Raw genomic sequence first — 18,851 nt, 5'->3', positions numbered from 1 at the left:
ATCCTTGGGCTTGGATGTTGCTCCAGACTGCTGTATCTAAAATCTCTAAATCTAACAGTTCACACTGGGACAGTGACATTCTTTACTTCCAGCTCTCTCGTTTTCTTTCTCCCACCAGAGCTACTGGTCCAATTTGGCAGGACCTCCAGTCATTTGCCTTCTCTCTGCCCATCATACACACACACTTTTACCTATTCCATGAGCTCCGTCTCATGAGAGGTACTTCCCTCTCTGAGCACCTAGGTCCACTACTTTACTCCTTTGCCAGCTTCCTCTACTCCCGACCTTTTCCATTTGTTTCCCCTAAGTCCATTGTTTATACCCCCAAGTCTGCAGCTTGCCAACGATCTATTCTTCCTGCTCCAACCACGGGCACTCAAGTGTTACTGGAGAAAAGCAGGTAAATATTTGTATGAAGTGGGGTGGTACAAATCCATCTTCAATCTCAGCTGGATACTCTGCTGCTTCAGCTTCTTCACTGGTTTCTGATCTGTTTTCTTTCCCATGTAGAGCTGTGGTTATGAATATTTATCCCTTTCCAGGAGCACCTTCCTTTAGCTCTTTAATAAGCAAAATATGATCTTACCTTATACTCCTTAGAGAAAAAAAGAAATAACCAAAGATCTATCTCAGGTTCTGCTCTAACCTACATTTATCTACCTCCCCCACCCCTGACCTCGTTTCCTCCTTTTCAAGAATGAAATGACCTTCCTGTATTCAGTGCTGATAACTCTATCTTTTCTACTAATTTTATGCCCTCTGAGCTCCTCTAGAACCTCAGTTACATTTATTTTCATTCTCTCTTTTCTGTCTATTCCTCTCAAATTCTGCACACTCTCAAACATCCCATTTCACCAACAAATGAAATTCCCCCACCCATCCTTATTTTTATGTCCTTCTGTTCTTCTATTGCTACCCAGTCACCTACATCACTTTTCCTTCTATGGTTGAACTTCTGCCAGAGGTAACGTACACTAGCTGTTCTAATTCAGTAATCTGTCCAGAGTTGTCATGTAAATACTACGATCAAAGACAGTTCATGAATTATTCTGACACTTAATTTGGTGCTTTATTTAGTCACTTTCTTCTTCTGTATTGACCTTTCACCTTACTCAGTAAGGATGTGTGGTTTGGATGAGTATGTGAATGTAACCTGCTGCTTTAACCAATGAATGAAAATGGTAACAGAGCACCAACTGTGGGACCTCATGGAGGAAATGAGAACTTTAAGGATCGTAATGGGTATTGTGGGGAAATAAAGGCCCCTCATTATCAGTTACTGAGATGAAATTCTTAGAGAAATGGTGCCTCAAAAATAAAAAGTGTAGTCAAAATAAATGTGCATATCCTCATAGATGAATTATAAATAGTTTTTGCACTCATGATTCCAGAAAGTACCAGAGGGTGAGTTCTTGACAATGGGTCACTCAGAAGTAAACACAGATGTCAGGGGATACCTTTTCTCTATGGTTTATCCTGCCTTGAAACCGGAGACCAGTTGAGAGTTGCTGAACTTTGGTTCTTGCTCCATAAAAGGAGAGAGTGTGCAATTAGATGAACCCTCCTCTGTTGACAGAAATTACTGAGATTTATGATGCTGTGAGGGGACATGGGGTACCTTTTACTGTTAGCAAGTGTCAAGTTACCCTGATAATATTCCTGGTCAACTCATTTCTGGGGGTATAAAATGGTATGATTGCTGATGGATGAGGACCCTTAGGGATACTAATTTAGTGCATGTCTAGTTGCTGCAAAATCTCATTTCTAAAGATGAAGCTCAGAAAGAAATGAATAGAAAGTAATTCAAACTATAAATAATAATAACATAATATTCATCTTATAAAAATGCAGAGTAAAAATTGAGAAATAAAGCAAAATACCAAAATTTAACATGGTGAGTAAAAACTAGGTGACTTCAGTTTATGAAACTTTAAAGGATAGTACATTTAAATATTGCACTCTTTTAGTTTTGTAAAACTATGTACATGTTACTTAAGTTTTCAAAAGCACTAAGTATAGATCATTTTTTATGATTTTTATTATCAAATTTAATTTTAAGCTCCCCGGCTTGCTTTTTCCTCATATGAAAATTTCAGGAAAATGCTCAACAACTTTGTTAAAGTGAAGATTTAATTACTGATAGATAAAAGCTGTTTGTTTTTCAATAATTGCAATAGGTAATCATTGCTATTAAAGCAAGGTGTGCATTTGTTTTTCTTAGTTTACTGACTGGTGTACATCATCTCATCAGGGCTACTGGCCTGCCACTAAGCGCTCTAATATACCAGTTATCGGAATTCCAGCTGAGTTTGGATGAGAACAGCAAAAAGAGACAGGTAATTTGCCAATGGCAGAGACAGCATTTTGAACATTTTTATTTAGTTTGCATTACTTTCTTTAACCTAGAAAATAAAAAGTAATTTCAGAAAAACTCTTAATTTAAAGGAAATGAAGTTCAGATAAAGCAATTCAAAAATCTTCTAGAGAAAAATGAAGTAAGAAATACAGATAAAACTGTCACCTTTATATTAACAATTGTGATAATTGAACGGAAAGTCAGAAATAGATAATCGCTACAACAAAGCTAAAGAGATGATGCTACAAATATTATGTATATAAAATATAGGTGTGTTGCCCTTGCCCCAGATCATAATTCAGTGTGTAATCATTTAGGCTGTTTTGATTCTGCCTTAGACAGAATCATGTTCAGAATCTATGTTCACTTGGGCTTTTACCTATGTCAATGCCATAGAAAATGGCAAAAGGGAAATTGTACATAACAGAATGCCTTTTCAGAGAAAAAGTAATAGGTTTTGTTGTGAAGGGGTAGAAACTATAGGTTAAGTTATTCTTTAACAAAGGACCAGTGAACTGTATTTAGCCATGCTGGGCTCCTATCCTTCGTCAACTTGCTTAAGCAAGACAGACCTACACACAGGACTTACCTCACAAAATGAAGCAGTGTTCAACCTTATGGAGAGCCAAAGAGCTTTCTGAAGGGCAGTCACTTTAAAATAACCCAGGCTAAGAGCCTGAGGATGTTTATGGTTAACGCACCAATGAATGGAGCCAAAGCATTTAGAGATAATGTTTGAGTGCCTTCCTTGGGCACCCAGACCTTCAGACACTTGATGCAAATCTCATCTGTCTTATTTCAGTCTTTTTGGCTGCATTGGATCCAGGGTAACAATACAGGTTGAGAGTGTTGCATAAATTCCAAAAAATCTGCAGAGCAAATAACAGAGCTAGCTGTGGCTGTGGTCTTGATTAGAGATTTTTAAGGGAGGTTTTTTCCTGCTTCTATTTATGCTTTTACTAGAACATCTTATTGTATAAATGCTTGTGTGGAAAAATGCCGATGGGAGAATGATGCCACTGAGAACTAGGCCAGGGAAACTGTTAACCTCCCGATGGCATCTTTCCAGACAAAAACTGGGATATAACCAATTTTTCTGTGGCTAATATAGGGAGGGCTATCCTAGGATTTTCTCTAACAGTTGGATAAGTAAGAAAATACTTGCAAATGATAAAAACAGGGATTGGGTTGAAAAAAGCATTGAAACGGCATTACACAGAAGCTGAGCTGTAATCAAATTCACACATTCATGTACCTCAGTGCTGGACAAAACCTCAAGTGGGGACTTGCTCTGGGCTGTAGAAGGTGTTATTATCCTCATTTTGTAGCTATGTCCCAAAATTTCCCCAAGATTATGTGTAATCATTAACTTTATAATAAAATAGCAATTGTAATGTAAACCAGAAAAATTCAGCAACCATATTTCTGTTCAGAAAACCAATTGCCTTTATGAATAAGAACCATGCAAAAAGAAGTAAGGAAAATTGAGTTTACCTATACTGCTGATCTGAAGGAGCTATATGGCAATACAAAAACAGTGGGTAATCTACACCTAGCCTCCAAAATTTCAAATGCAGTCAATGACATCTATGAGACACATTGCTCATGGTCTGCTACATGGAGGCTAAACTAATGATTTTCATCTGGTGGTCAGTGTAAAATTAATGATCCTCAGAAATAGTGGTCTAAATGGATGCCAATCTGTCATAATTACAACAATAAAAATGACTATAAAAGAGAATTCTCAATAACATTGATTTCCAATATTGCCACTCTTTTATGTTCTTAAAATTTACATTGTTATAAATGTTTTTAAGGTATGCCTGTAAAATAAATGTTTTTCTTAGGATAAAATGGGAGGACAGCTTTGTTTTTCTAGCATGGTGTGAGGCCCAGGTTTTTTGATATTGCTTTTTGGACTATAAGATATAACAACTAGAGAAACTTTATTCTAAAAACTTATTGAAAAGTTAGCTTTCTTTGCTGACAATGTATGGCTTGATTTACTTGCTTATTGGATTTGCAGATGTTATTTCACTGATGAATTTGCTAGGGCTGTCAAAATAAGGCACCACAGGCTGGGTGGCTTAAACAAGGGAAATGTATTTTCTCACACAGTTCTGGAGACTAGATGCCTGAGATCAAGGTGTTGGCAGGATTGGCTTTTTCTGAGGGCTATGAGGAAACGATCTGCTCCAGGTCTCTCTTTGGCTTGTGGATGGCCGTCTTCCCTCTGTGTCTTCACATTGTCTGCATCCAAATTTCCTATTTTCATAAGACTATCAGTCATATTAGATTAGGGTCCACTCTAATAACCCGATTTTAGCTTAACTGCTTCTGTAAAGACACTGTCTCCAAATATAGTAACATTCCGAAGTCCTGGGGATTAAGAATTCAGGGTTTGATTTGGAGGGACACAGTTCAGCCCGTAACACCAGGAATTTTCCTCCCCTCCTTCCTTCCTTTCTTTCTTTCCTCTTTTCTTTCTTTTTACTTTTTAAAAAATTTGGGGGGAACTGTACATATCACCAGGTGCACATATTCAGAAATATATTCACCTCTGTGTTAGTTTGCTAGGGCTGCCATAACAAAACAGTGAAACTGGGTGGTGTAAACAACAGACATTTAATTTCTCACAGTTCTGGAAGCTGGAAGTCTGTGATCAAGGTGTCAGCAGGTTTGGTTTCTTCTGAGACCACTCTCCCTGGCTGGCAGATGACTGCCTTCTTGCTGTGTTCCCACATGATCTTTGCTGTGTGCACATACACACACACGCGCACGCACATGCACTCACACGCACAGCCCTGGTATCTAACTGTCCTTTTCTTATAAGGACATGAATTAGATTAATTAGGACATACCCTAAAGATCTCATTTTAATTTAATCACCTAGTTAAAGACATCTCCAAATACAGTTACATTCTGAGGTGCTGGGGGTTTGAGTTTCAACATATGAATTTTGGGAGGGGGCAGACACAATTCAGTCCATGACAATATCTTAACTGCATTGCATCTGAATCCTGATGCCAAAATCCAGGCCGTTGCTGAGATATATAATAAGAAAGGGAAAGAGGAAAGAAACCAACATTTATTATGCTTCTCCTGTGTGTGGAGCTCTAGGCTAGGTAGTTCAGAGACTAAATGCTTCTGTGGCCACCTGCTGCGTACTTACCCTATGCCAGGATCTTTATATACATTCTTTTTAATCCTCACAACAAAGCTTCAAGCCAGACATGAGTCCCACTTAAACGAAGACAGAATTGAAGCAATAGGTGCTTTTTGGAGCGGAGATTTACACAGAGGAGTATAAGACTCAAAATCCCTTGCTCATTCTTCATGACACCAGAGTGACACCTGTATACTCAGATCCTTGATAGGCAACCCATGGTCATTCCAACTTGTATGCTCTAATTTCAGGAACTCTTTCCTGTTCTGAATGGAAAAACTGAGGCCCAAAGAGAACCAAACCTATCCTGGCCCCATCTGTCTCCTCTACTTCAGGGATTTGTTATCCGAAGCAATTAGTCTGTTGTCAACTACAGTTGCTTCAGTCAGATATGGAGGTTTGCAGCAGGGAGCATTGTTGATGGGAATGAAATGGACCATATTCCACATAAAATTTAAAACTTTTCTATGACTACTGCCAAGAAGAGAAAAGTGGGTGATGAAAAAACTCATGCCTTTCAAAGTAGGTGGGCTAAAGAATGTTAATATTAAAGATGTTGTTGTTTATTCCATATTTGCAATGGAAAATTTTCTCTTTAAGAGGAATTTGGGGACAGTTAAGTAGTTTACAAGATCAGTCAAGAAAAACTGAAATCAGCCAGCTTCAGAAGAACCAAACAACAAAAACTTCCTTCAAAGGTTCAGCGTTACTGGCAAAGTGTGATAGGTGCAACTAACCCAAAGGCAGATGCACTGTTGGTGAAATAAAAGGATGCTTATGTAAAGCTGCAGATATCGCTTTTCTTGATTTAAAAAAAAAAAAAAAGATATCACTTCCCAATACAGGAAATGTTAGTTATTGTACCCTAAATGTTTTGCAGAGAAATAATGAATACTGACTGTATTAAGAAGGCTTCTCTGTGAGAGCCCAGTACCACCAATTATAGACCAGATCATAAAGACAGTCAAGCCTGTTCAGAATGCCTCTGAGTTCTTTACTTCTTTCAGGATGGGTTTCCAATGCCCTCATGATGCTCTGGGTCAGGTCCCCCAAACTACCCTCTCCCATTGAAGTCCTTAACCTCACATCCTTAGTCTTGAGGAAATTCCTCCATCCTGATTTATCCAGTCACTACTGGTCCTACTAAATTCGTTTCTTAAACTAATTGGAGAGATGCTGTAACTATCTGATATGTGACCACTTTCAGAGCACATATATACAGCTTAAACCAAAATTTTATTGTCTTCTGAGAGTGTTTTCAGGCCCCAAGGAGGACTTCTAGGGAGAGATACTTGGCCTGGAGAATCTTTCCTCTCTTCAAACAACATGTGTTTTCCTAAGGTTACATGTATTATTCAATGAATCTATCTAGCTATCTAGCTATCTATCATCTATCTATCATTATCTATCTTTAAAAACCACTCACAAAGTAAAATACAAAGGGCCAGAAATCTCTGGATTTCCTGAGAGAACATTTGGCTCTCTCATGTCTTAATCCTCTGTGTGCAGAAAGAACATCGGCTTGTCACATACCTTCTCTCTACCTTGTTGGAGTGAGAGTGGGAAGACAGCTCCTGCTCTTTTCTAAACATATATATTTTTACATCATCAAAGCCTGTTGTATCTAGTTTTATTACTCTTAAATGTTCATTAATTCCTATGTACTTATCTATAAAATATTGCATGTTTTTACTTGTCTCAGTGACCAGTGTTTATCTTGCCATTATGCTTAACATTTTTCAACTATATCATGTAACAGTTGGCAAGCACAGAGGGATAGACTTTTATATTAGTGTTTCTGAAGTTCATACACAAAATTACCCACTAAAGATTGAATTTTCTACAGCTAACAATAATCAAATTTTATTTGAAATGTGCCTTTTGAGGTGTAGTACATTTTCATATTTCTCCTGAAGCTAATTAGCAGGACACTCTCTAATCAGCATTTTATCTTATTGGTTAATAGCACTCTAACTTATTTTATTATCATTCATTTATCAAACACAAACATGTATCATTCATGTATTAAGTGACTGTTTTAATTCCAAATGAAAGTTTACCAAAACCCTTCAGATTTCTAGATTCTGTACCACATTGTTATTTTATTAGGAAACCTCAAAAAGAAATACACTGAAGACTGTCTTAACTGCAAATATCAACACAAATTTGGAACTTTATCAAGGTGATGGTTTTGTACCAGTGTGAATATATCATATGCCACTGAATTGAACGCATTAAAAATGGTTTATTTTATGTTATGTGAATTTCATCTCAATAAAAAATCAACACAAAGATAGAAAAATCTCCGAGAGGCTCATCTCCCTCCTTTATAAAAGAACCTTACATAACTCCACCAGAATAAGTGTCTATCCAGGCCACAGAAATCAACTTGAACCTGCAGTTCTGAGAGAGATTAGGTCAGGCTTTAAATAAAGAAGTTGTAGGCAAGTTAAATTGTCACTGAATTCTTAAATACCACTCAAGTGTCCAAGAACTGTACTTCCAAATTATTTGTTCTCACTGTGATAAATTGTGTGGCCTGGTTCCCAAGATCCATTGTAAAGTGTGATTGATCATCCTTGTTCTTACAGGTCCCTGGAGAGGAAATTTTTTTAACCTTTGGTGGCATTTTCTAATATTTTACTCTGACCCTCAAGGTTTGTGAGGCTCAGTTAAATATCTCCTTCTGCTTTTAATATCCATTTCTTCTCTTTTAAATCCCCAATAGGAATAGATAACTCATCTGAATCCACCAGATACCACTTCAGAAACTTCAGTATTGTTGCTGATCTTCATTTTCCAAATTTCACAGGCTTTTCCTCAAAGATTTCTAAACAAATGTTAAACCATCTCTATTTTTCACTTCTTGCCTCTTTTCAATATTTCTATTTTATATATCATTTCATAATGTTCCAAACTAGATATAATTTTTACCCAGATGTGTAATGGAAAATTAATTTCTTCTTCCAGCATATCCTCTTGTCCTCTAGATACATAATAATATCATCAAACACCACTGGTGCAGTGAATTAAAATGTGCGTTCACATCCGTACCTCACTTGTTCTGTATCAGCCCTGGGCTCTTTACTTAAAATAATGACACTGATAATGTGTTATTGTGCTATATTCTGCATTGGAATTCAGTTTGAATTCAAAATCTTTAGCTATAACTGATGGCTGTTGTCTCTCTGAAATGTTTTTAATTCTATGTGTGTTTGCTATGAAAATTCACTTTGTGTACTCCATTCCAGTGCTTCTAACTCTTTTTGAATTCTAATGCTATTTCCAAAATACCCATCTACCTGAGTAGTAGCTGGGAAGGCCGATTCTCCAATGTCTTATTCAGATGGAAATGGGTGTGTTGTCTATGCATGGTTGTGAGCAATACTGGAAAATAGCAGAACAGGGATGGCAGCAGGGAGGCAAAAACAGGAAGTAGGTGAGGACAGTCCAGGTGGTTCACAGGTCAGAGTCCCTAGCCAGGGGCTTTGCATTGACAAGGAGACCATATGAGACCCATGAGTACAGAGTGTGAAACTTAAGAACATTTATTCCAGCTCCCTTACTACTTGGGAGGAAAATTTCTGAGCCATCATGTATTCATTTGCAATTGCTGCCATAACAAAATACCACAGACTGGGTGGCTTAAATGGTAGACATTTATTTTCTCAAAATTCTGGAGGGTAAAAGTCCAAGGTCAAGCTGTTGGCAAGTATGGTTTCTTCTGAGGCCTCTCTCCTTGGCTTGTAGGTGGCCGCCTTTTCATTGTGTCCTCACATGGTCTTTCCTCTGTGTGTACATCCCTGATGTCTCTTTGTGTGTCCAGATTTCTTCTTCTTATAAGGACATGACAGATTGGATTAGGGCCCACTCTAACATGCTCATTTTAGCTTAATCACCTCTCTAAAGGCCCAATCTCCAAATGCTCCAAATATCTCCATTTCCAGTATTTACCTGAGATATTAAGGCCCATTTGCATATTGTGACTTAATATCACTCCTTACTGGATGCTTTTCACATCCCTACTCCTCAGGTTTTCCCTGCACCTCCCCAAACTTCCACTCAAATCCTTTTCTCAGGGTCAACTTCTATGGAAAACCAAACTAGGACAGATACAAAGGAAGGAATATTACAGTGTTGTAGAGTGACACAAAGACCATCAGTCCAGCATCAGATGACCTAAGTTCAAGTTCTATCTTCAAATCCTGGCACTCCTGTCATCAGGTTTTCAACTTCCTTAAACCAAGGTTTCCTCTTCAGTAAAATGGAGATGATAACAATGTCTGCTTTTTAGGGTTCTTTCAATTCCTAAATTAGAAAATGAATATGATATCACAGTTATTTTAAAATATTATTACCACAGTAACACATAATTCTCTGTCCTCAAAGAATTCTATTTAATTTGGACAGTCAAATTTTTATACTGCTTAAGGCAGCATATGGTTAAGTTTCAAATGAATGACCATCATAGTCACTGCTGAAAATATTAAATAACACCAGATTCTAACGCAATCCAGAAAGCTATCCTGACCTCTGGATCCATTTACTTCACTGGTATCTATTATTCATTTGTTATGGGAGAGAAAGTTTATATAAGAAACTTCCTGCCATCAGAGCTTATGATCTTGCTTGGAGCAAAAGACATGTACACAAATGAATGAAATAAAAAGCAGCAGGTGCTAAGTGCTAGAATGCTAGATGAATAAACTTCATACAAACTTAGAAAATTGTACAGGGTAAATACTAAGAATGGTTGTGTGTTCAGCCTTCAAGTGGGCTGTCATTAGACGGTAGGTTCATATATCAATAAAAAGTAATTTTCATAAAACCAAAACAAAAAAAGGAGTTTTATAAAATCACACTGTAGAATCACAAAAATTCAGCACTGGAAAGGACCCTATGAGCAATCTCCTAGCCCACTGGTTTTCAACATGGGATATCACCCTAGGGGCATTTGGAACCGTGAGAAGGATGGTTTGGGCTGTCATGACTAGAGATGGGGAAGCATGAGTGGGTGGGGCCTAGAAATGCTAGCCACACAGAAATAGAGGGGACACACTGTCCAACAGCCCTACAAAGAACTGTCCTGCCCCCATCCTACCCTCCAACCTCTCAACCTTCCCACCCTCTGTTACATAGGAAAACATGATGCTCACAAAGGACAAAAGATTCTCCACAATCTACTGGGTTTAGTATCCATATTCCAGACAGTGCTCTCCAGTAGAAATATTGTTGAGCCCAAATGCAAACTATGTGTAATTTTAAATTTGCTAATAGTCACATTGAAATATTTTAAAACTGGTGAAATTAATTTAATCATATATTTTATTCAACCCAGAATATATAAAACATTATCATTTCAATATATAATCAATATGTAATCATCGATATGAGTTTTTTGTACTAAGTTTTCAAAATCTGTTATATATTTACACTTAACAGCATATCTGAATTCAGACTAGCCACATTTCAAGTGTATAGTAGCCACCTGGAGCTAGTGGTTTCCATATTGCAGCCCTAGGAGAGTCTGTGTTTTTCTAAACCATCTTTGTCTTTCTTACAAGATGCACGTCATAAGCAACTGAGTGAAAGACCTCAGTTGACTCCATCTACTGTTCCGGTCACTGTATCATAGGAAGGAATGAGATCGGTGTGACTAAATGTGTTTTTCAGAAAGCCAGAGCCATGGTGGTTATTATTTTGTACCTTCTGATCTTCTAAGCAGTTGAAAATTGATTTCTGGATGAGTCGCTTGAGTATTTTTTTTTTAGGTTTGAAGCTAAATCGACCATTTTATAATTCCAGGCTTAACCTTTTTCTGAAAAATATGCAATCTTTTTGCCATTTTCCATAATTGCTTTCATTATTCATGATATTACCTGAACACGAATTTCCAGTCTTCTTGTCAGAATTTTATATAGCTTGGTTTTTCTTATGGCTCTGCCTTTTTTTTTTTAATAGTAGTTTGCCTAAATTTCCCTTGCTGAAACTTCCATAAATATTCCCATGTTTCCTCCAGCTAATAAAACTATCTATTTCTTATCCATTTTTTTACAAGATCAATTTTACATGTCACTAAGTTCCTTCTGGCGTTCTTTCATTCTGTATTGAGTATAACTATTTTGTCCATTCTTCCTCATTTCTCTAAAACTTGGTTATTAAATGATAAATATTTTGCTTGGGGTATTCTATTTCTACTTGACTTTCAATAAAAATACTCCTGAAGTAAAAAAACATAAATATACTTTTTAATTTTTGGATTTCAAGTACAGGACATTTGAACTTTAAAGCTTTAAATCCAGCAAGACATAGATTTTTAAATGTATTGAGTCTGTACCTCGATGGTTAGATTATTAAAAAGAGGCAATTGTATCAACTTTTCTGAAACTCTTTAAGGGATGATTTATCCACATTTTAGTTGGAATTTGGTAACTTTATGGCCCGAAAGTGGACAAAATAAATATTCATTTCTAGTCTATGCATTTTTTGGTCAACTTCTCCTCAACCAAATACAGAAAGTTGTGTATTTCAGGCAATGTATCTTTTTATTTTTCAAATTTATTTTATTGAAATATAACTGATTTACAATGTTGTGTTAATTTCTGCTGTACAGCAATGTGATTCAGTTATACATATACATACATTCTTTTTCATATTCTTTTCCATTATGGTTTATCACAAGTTCCCTGTGCTATACAGTAGGACCTTTATCCAGGCAGTGGATCTTTATGGCTGCTTTTATTTAAGCTTCTTGGGTGAATTTTCTCTAGAGGTCCAGATTGTAAATATTTTAAGCTTTGCCAACCCAGTAGTCTCTATCACAACCATTCCATCTGCCTGTCGTTGTAGCATGAAAGCAACCACAGACAGTATATAAAGGTATAGGTTTGACTATATTCCAATAAAACTTTATTTATAAAAATAGACCTCAGGCTATATTTGGCCTATGGGCTATATAGTTTGTTGGCCCTTGTTCTAAATATTCTAGAATCACTCACTTTACTTTGACTATATAAACTAGCCATTTGATCTTGCATCATGATTCTAGCATAATGTTGAGTTGCTACACTGAACTTTGAATACAAAGAAGACAGGTTCAGAGATCACTAATTCTCATCTGACTATGAAACTATATTTGTTGTCTTTATTTTCCTGCTATGTGTATAATAAAAAATCATTTATACCTCTGCTTTTAAAACAAAATTTATCCAATGTTTACAATGTTGTTGCTTTATTTTAGTAGTTTCCATAAAACTACTTCACCCTCAGCTTTGGGTGAAGCCTCCTGGCTTTTGGCCCTTAATTTTTACATATTTCACACTTAGAATTCATTTGCTGCATGGTGAACACTTAAATTTTTTGACTTACACTACAGCATAAAAACAGCCTTCCAAGGAGGATTTATCATAAATGTTTCTCCATAAAAGTGTAAGGATGGGGCTTCCCTGGTGGCATAGTGGTTAAGAATCCACCTGCCAATACAGCGGACACGGGTTCGAGCCCTGGACCGGGAAGATCCCACATGCCACGGAGCAGCGAAGCCCGTGCACCACAACTACTGAGCCTGCGCTCTAGAGCCCGCGAGCCACAACTACTGAAGCCCTCACTCCTAGAGCCCGCACACTTCAACGAAGAGTAGCCCCGCCTCGCCGCAACTAGAGAAAATCTGCATGCAGCAATGAAGACCCGACGCAGCCAAAAAAAAAAAAAAAAAAAAAAAAGTGTAAGGACGAATTTATAATACCACTGGCTGAAAGGGACAATTTTAGGATAAATGTGAAACAGACCAATTTGAAGAGCTTTCAGTAGTAGACCCTAAATGTGATGCGTTTGAAATCCTAACGTGAATAAACACACCAAAACAAAATGCAACATAATAGCCAAAACTTTTCAATGACAGGAAGGCCTAGAGCTGCTGCAGAAATGCTTTCTCTGGTTGTGGATACTCTGAGTTGTTACAGTTGAAGTGTTAAGTGGCCAAGTTCCAATTGCTATGGGAACTGTAACTGAAACTTGACCTTTGATATATTTACATATTCAACCCTAACATTATATTAACAGGCTTTTGCATTTACCTTGTGTCTGTAAGTGGCTTTGTTTTAGGCTTTCAGGGATATTAACTTGAAAAGATCCTCTGGGAGGGAAAAAGCAGAAAGCTTGATTTCTTTCATTCTCATCCACTCCTAGCATCAGAGTTTACTTCTGTAGAGTCAGTGTGTAACCATGCTTTTTGAGGATAGGCAATGAATTCCCATATAGAGACTACTCCTTTAAAGTAAGTAGTGGACTCATTTTTCAGAAAGTCGGTTGCTTGGATATTTGTGTTCGTTGATTAAAACTTTGTCTGCACAGCAGGTAGATTTCCTGTGGCTTGTCAGAAAGCAAGAGAAGAAAAGCAATAGTTGTGAGTAGCCATAAGTGACAAATAACCATCATTAATTCTCTCACCTTCTTTATCACATCAAGTTCAAATATGGGTGAGTCAACACACCACAGTAATTCCTGCCATTGTTTTGTTATTGTACCTCCACAAGTTAAATCAATTAAACTATCCTCTATGATTATGCAAGTTTGAATACTGTGAGTAAATATGAACTGTCAGGCTCATGAAGCCCCTACAAGGTTTCACAGTACCAAAGCCAAAAGGACTTGCATGGACTAACTTGGAAATGAAAGGGGTTAACATTTATGGAGGACTTCCTGTTCTGGGCAATATGATGGATGCTTTATGTATGCAATCTCACTTAATCCTCACAACATTCCACAGGACTGTTGAGGTTAATGAACTTTCCCCAGTCACATAGTTAGTAACTGGTGAAGCCATTATTTGAACCAAGTTCTGGATAATTCCAAAATCCCAGAATTCTATAAAAACATCTATGTTTTTGCAGATTTCTAGTTCAGCGAATAATAATTGTTATGTTTTTATCAAATAGCTCAAAGTTTCCATAAAATATTCCATAAAATATTGACTTTGGTATTTCCAAAAAGTGTTTGGAAATACCAAAGTCAACATCTGGATTTACTTCAGGAGTAATGTCCATTTATTGAGCATCAGATTTTATAACAATTAATGAAGCATAAGGGTCTGGTCAAAATAAAATAAAAATGAAAGTGGAAATGCAAAACAAGAGAGAGTTGAAACAAAGGCCTTGATTCCTTCAGTGGCACTCTTCGCCTATTTATATACATTCCTGTAAGTTAGTGTCTACATTGAAGATACCAAGAGGTTTTTGTTTAATAACAAAGGGGTTAAAATGCTGCTATTTCTATTTATGCAACTTTTCAACATTAACAGTTACAGCAGGGGGTCAAAATCTAGCTGCACAATGCCTTTTAAAGCACAGTAAAGGGTTTTAATGGGCAATGTAATAGAGCCAGATTATTCTGGGTGGTAATGCAAAGCTTAGCCTGTCTATTTTCTCTTGCCTGCTCCATTTAAGTTACCTACTGCCCCCTGCAGGCATTTAAGTTTCCCTTCCATAAAAAAGAATTGTTCCTTCAAATGAAGTGTGCATTATTTCTTAGAGGAATAAAATTGTGTTTCCATATGATAAATAAAAGCAAAAAGAGAAAGTGTGCTGTAGTGATCTGTTGGAAAGGTTACCAGATTCCAAAGACTAATCTTCAGCTTCTCAGTTTCTGAAATTGAATCTTGACATCATGTTAAGATTGATTAGATTCAATGGAATGGATTTCCAGTATATGAACTCACAAAAAATTGATGTATGAACTAGAGCAGCGGTCCCCAACCTTTTTGGCACCAGGGACCAGTTTCGTTGAAGACAATTTTTCCACGGATTGGGGGGTGGGAGGGATGGTTCAGGTGGTAATGCCAGCGATGGGGAGCAATGGGGAGCCATGGGGAGTGATGGGGAGCCATGGGGAGCGATGGGGAGCGATGGGGAGTGGCAGGAGAAGCTTCGCTCGCTGGCCCGCCGCTCACCTCAGGCTGCACGGCCTAGTTCCTAACAGGCCTCAGACCAATACCAGTCCACAGCCAGGGGACTGGGGACACCTGAACTAGAGTCTCAGTTTATTAAGTTACTATTGGATGCAGATTTCTTCCTAGGTACTAAAATTATTATGTCTTCATTGCAAGGGATCCTCCTTCCAGTATCTTGGTGACTGGGTGCTATGGCCAGTCCACAGAGTTGGGATGGAGCCCCACCCAAAATTTGGTTTGGATTTCGAAACCAATCATCACAAATACACACACACACACACACACACACACACCAAGAATGTATGAAAAGGTTTTTTATTCCCATAATGAAGCTTTCTGGGGGGAGCAGGACAGGCCTCTCAAGCTGATCTGAAATGGCTTGAAAGAACTGTGAAAGGACAAAAGGAGATTGCCTTTGAGTTTTTATGGTGGTTAGGGGCTGAGGCTGGAGTGAGGGTTTTAGTGCATGATTTGAACTTGCTGTGGGTGACAAAGCACCTAGGTTTTTATCAGCTTGCCCAGATGTAAGACAGAAGGGGAAGAGGGAGGGGTAAGGCATAAAAGATGTCTGTAGTCAAACACCAAATGATGGAGTCAGACTATTATGTTGGGTCCAAAAAGAGATAGTTTAGTGAACATGGAATTAGTGCAACATGCAGTGAATACTCTTGAAATGGCTCATACAAAATATGGCAGTGAAATCTAAGCAGAATCCTGTCCCACCACAGCACAAGCCCCTCGGGCTTCCAGAATGTCAGGATTTTATGTCTCTATCTTTTGATCACTATTGGGGAAAAATATCTACAAATTCTTGTTCTTTACTTCTGTTCATGAGATTTTCCCTGAAAACATTCTTTGATATTAGAGAATTCAGCAAGGTTTCTGACCAACCCAAGTCCTTCTTGATTTTTTAGCCTGAGAATCAACATATCTTTTTTGGTGATTTCTTCAGATCAGTAAATCTGTTGTGGGTAGAGTTAAACTATTTTAACTCATAGTGTTTTAAGGAAATTATACTGTCCACCATCTACAACCACTTTCAATTTTTTTCTAAACTGGATGATAGTGAATCTTCCTTCTATTGTTTATGAAGTCTCATCTTTCATGTAGAACACTGATCTTATTCTCCCATATCATCATTTAAAAGGAAAATAATATGGATAATGTGGAATGTTGGTAACAGCAGAGAAAATTCCTATAAAATGACTATTTAATGCAAGAAGAGTAAAGTAGTAAATTGAGATCAATTCTGAATGACTGTGGCCAACAGTTCTGTGTCTCTGCTGAGGAGAGATCAAAAGAATACACTCAAAGAGAAACAGAGAAGATTCAGAATAACACCTGAAAAACATCTGCAAAAATGGGGAAGAGTCAGAAAAATCCCTCTTTTAGAAGTTTATTTTTAGAACTTCCCTGGCAATCCAATGGTTAAGACTCCACGCTTCCAATGCCGGGGGCGTGGGTTCGGTCCTTGGTCAGGGAACTAAGATCCTGCACGCCTCACCGCACTGCCAAATGTGCTTATAAGAAGAACAAAGTACCTTCCGTGCCAGCAATTGTCTAGGTCAGTGGTTCTCGATCTGCTTGGAGTCATAGGCCTATGGAGAATTGATGAAAATCCTTGGTGGAGAGAAAACTCACGTGAAGCAACATTTGCATTTGACCTATAATGTACATTAAGTTATTCAATACTAACTTTATGCTGTGTGGCAGATAAAATAATCATTCCAAAGGGTGAAAATTTGTTTCATAAGCTATTTAGTCTGCAGTGTCTCATTATTGGCTGGCTATGTTCATTTAGAGTTTCCAATTTGTCTCTGAACCTGGCTTTGTGTTTTGTTACTCAACTATTACCCCACTTATAGAACTGAAATATAAGATGACAGTGTTGAGGATAAAACAGCCCCTCAACCAGGCTTACAAGGCTCAGACATGCACATAATAATAGCAACCTTTGATTGAATGGTTACTATGTACCAGGCACGGTACAAAGCACTATCTCGCTTAATCCTCCAATGACTTTATGATATGGGTATTAATCCCATCTCTCTGATGAGTAAAAATGAGGCTTAGAAGGTTTAATAATTTGTCTAAGTATTTATTGAGCACCTTTTGAATGTCTAATACTATAAAGGAAGATACAAATGAAACAAAAGATAGACTAACTAAACTTTTAAAACTAAAAATTTTTTTTTAATTAACTGCATTTTAAAATGTCTGTGCTTGAAATTATGACATGTAGTTGCCAGCATTATGGTTTAATCATAGCTCAAACGAATGGTGTGGAGAGTTGACTTCTTCTAAAACTCTGTGGGTGTTCATTTAGGAAATGATATATTCCATCATAAGGCTCTGTTGATGATGGTATTCAAATAGATATACCCCAGATATTTGAACTTGAAACAAAATAAAATCTCAGACTTAATTCAAGATAATTTTTATAAGCCAAAAACTCATCTCCATTGTTTGTTACATATACAAAGTAATTGATACAGCTTAATGGTGACATTAAATGTACTTCAAATAGATGTGACACTGCTGCCTCTTTATAGCTGTGAACATCTATGTACTTTCAAAATAACAAACTTTTTTAAAAGAAAAAAGAATAGAAGAAAAAGTATGCTTGGAGAGTTTCCTTTTAAGCTCACTGTTTTGAAATAGCTTTGTGTAAAGGCAATTTGTATTCTCTCCCATTATTCTTTTACATTTAAATATCATAGCACCTTTCCTTTAAGTTTTATCACCAATATCCATCGCTTTGACAAAGACTTTATAGGGTATTACTGCTTTGAAGTAATTTGGCCCCTTTTAAAGATTTTTTTTAAAAAACTGAAGCATAAAAATGTTAGGTGTCTCTGTGAAATAATGCTGCATTCAATGCTACACTTCTACCTACGCGGTTAGAAAAAGCCGAGTGATTTTGAAATCTAGAGATACGGACTGCGTCATAGCCACTATTTTCTTTCCTACCTTACCTCCTTATGCTCCTCACCTTTCCTGATCTTTCAGAAGAATTTGAAGTTCATAATTTCCTCCCTTTCCTTTCTCTTTGACTTATGCATTCGCTCATCGACTTGTCAATTATTCTGAGTAGCAAGTACTAGAGATACAAAGATAAAATCATTTCCCTGTTCTCAAGGTACTTGAAGCCTCAAGGGAAAGAAAGATTTGGAAACTATTGCAATGTGCTCTGCTAAATACCACTGGAGTTCTAGGAAGGACCACTGACCCAGCCTCAGAGGTAGAGCTGGGCCTGTTAAGGAAGCCAAAGGTAATGTGTATGTCTAAAGTGTCATATATGTCAGGACAAGTGGTGGAAGTTGAAAATGGAGAAGCGTGCCGGGACCAGCTCACCTGTAGTGCCTTGTTATATCCCACAACTG

General features: G+C 37.4%; 1 protein-coding gene across 3 annotated transcripts in view; it reads left to right on the top strand.

Annotated features, from left to right (window-relative positions):
• The window catches only part of FAR2 (fatty acyl-CoA reductase 2), a 152,518-nt gene that overhangs the window by 21,678 nt on the left and 111,989 nt on the right, over positions 1-18,851 (top strand). The window contains exon 2 of one of the 3 annotated variants that reach the window (XM_057556129.1): positions 2,222-2,336. The exons of the other annotated variants lie outside the window; for them this stretch is intronic. The gene's annotated coding sequence lies outside the window, so the exon portion shown is untranslated. The remainder of the gene's footprint in view (positions 1-2,221; positions 2,337-18,851) is intronic. 3 annotated transcript variants of the gene reach the window in all.

The sequence above is a fragment of the Balaenoptera acutorostrata genome, chromosome 11 (assembly GCF_949987535.1).
Source record: "Balaenoptera acutorostrata chromosome 11, mBalAcu1.1, whole genome shotgun sequence".
Lineage (NCBI taxonomy): Eukaryota > Metazoa > Chordata > Mammalia > Artiodactyla > Balaenopteridae > Balaenoptera > Balaenoptera acutorostrata.
Note: the sequence above shows the minus strand (reverse complement) of the source record. Positions and strands in the feature narration are given on the sequence as shown.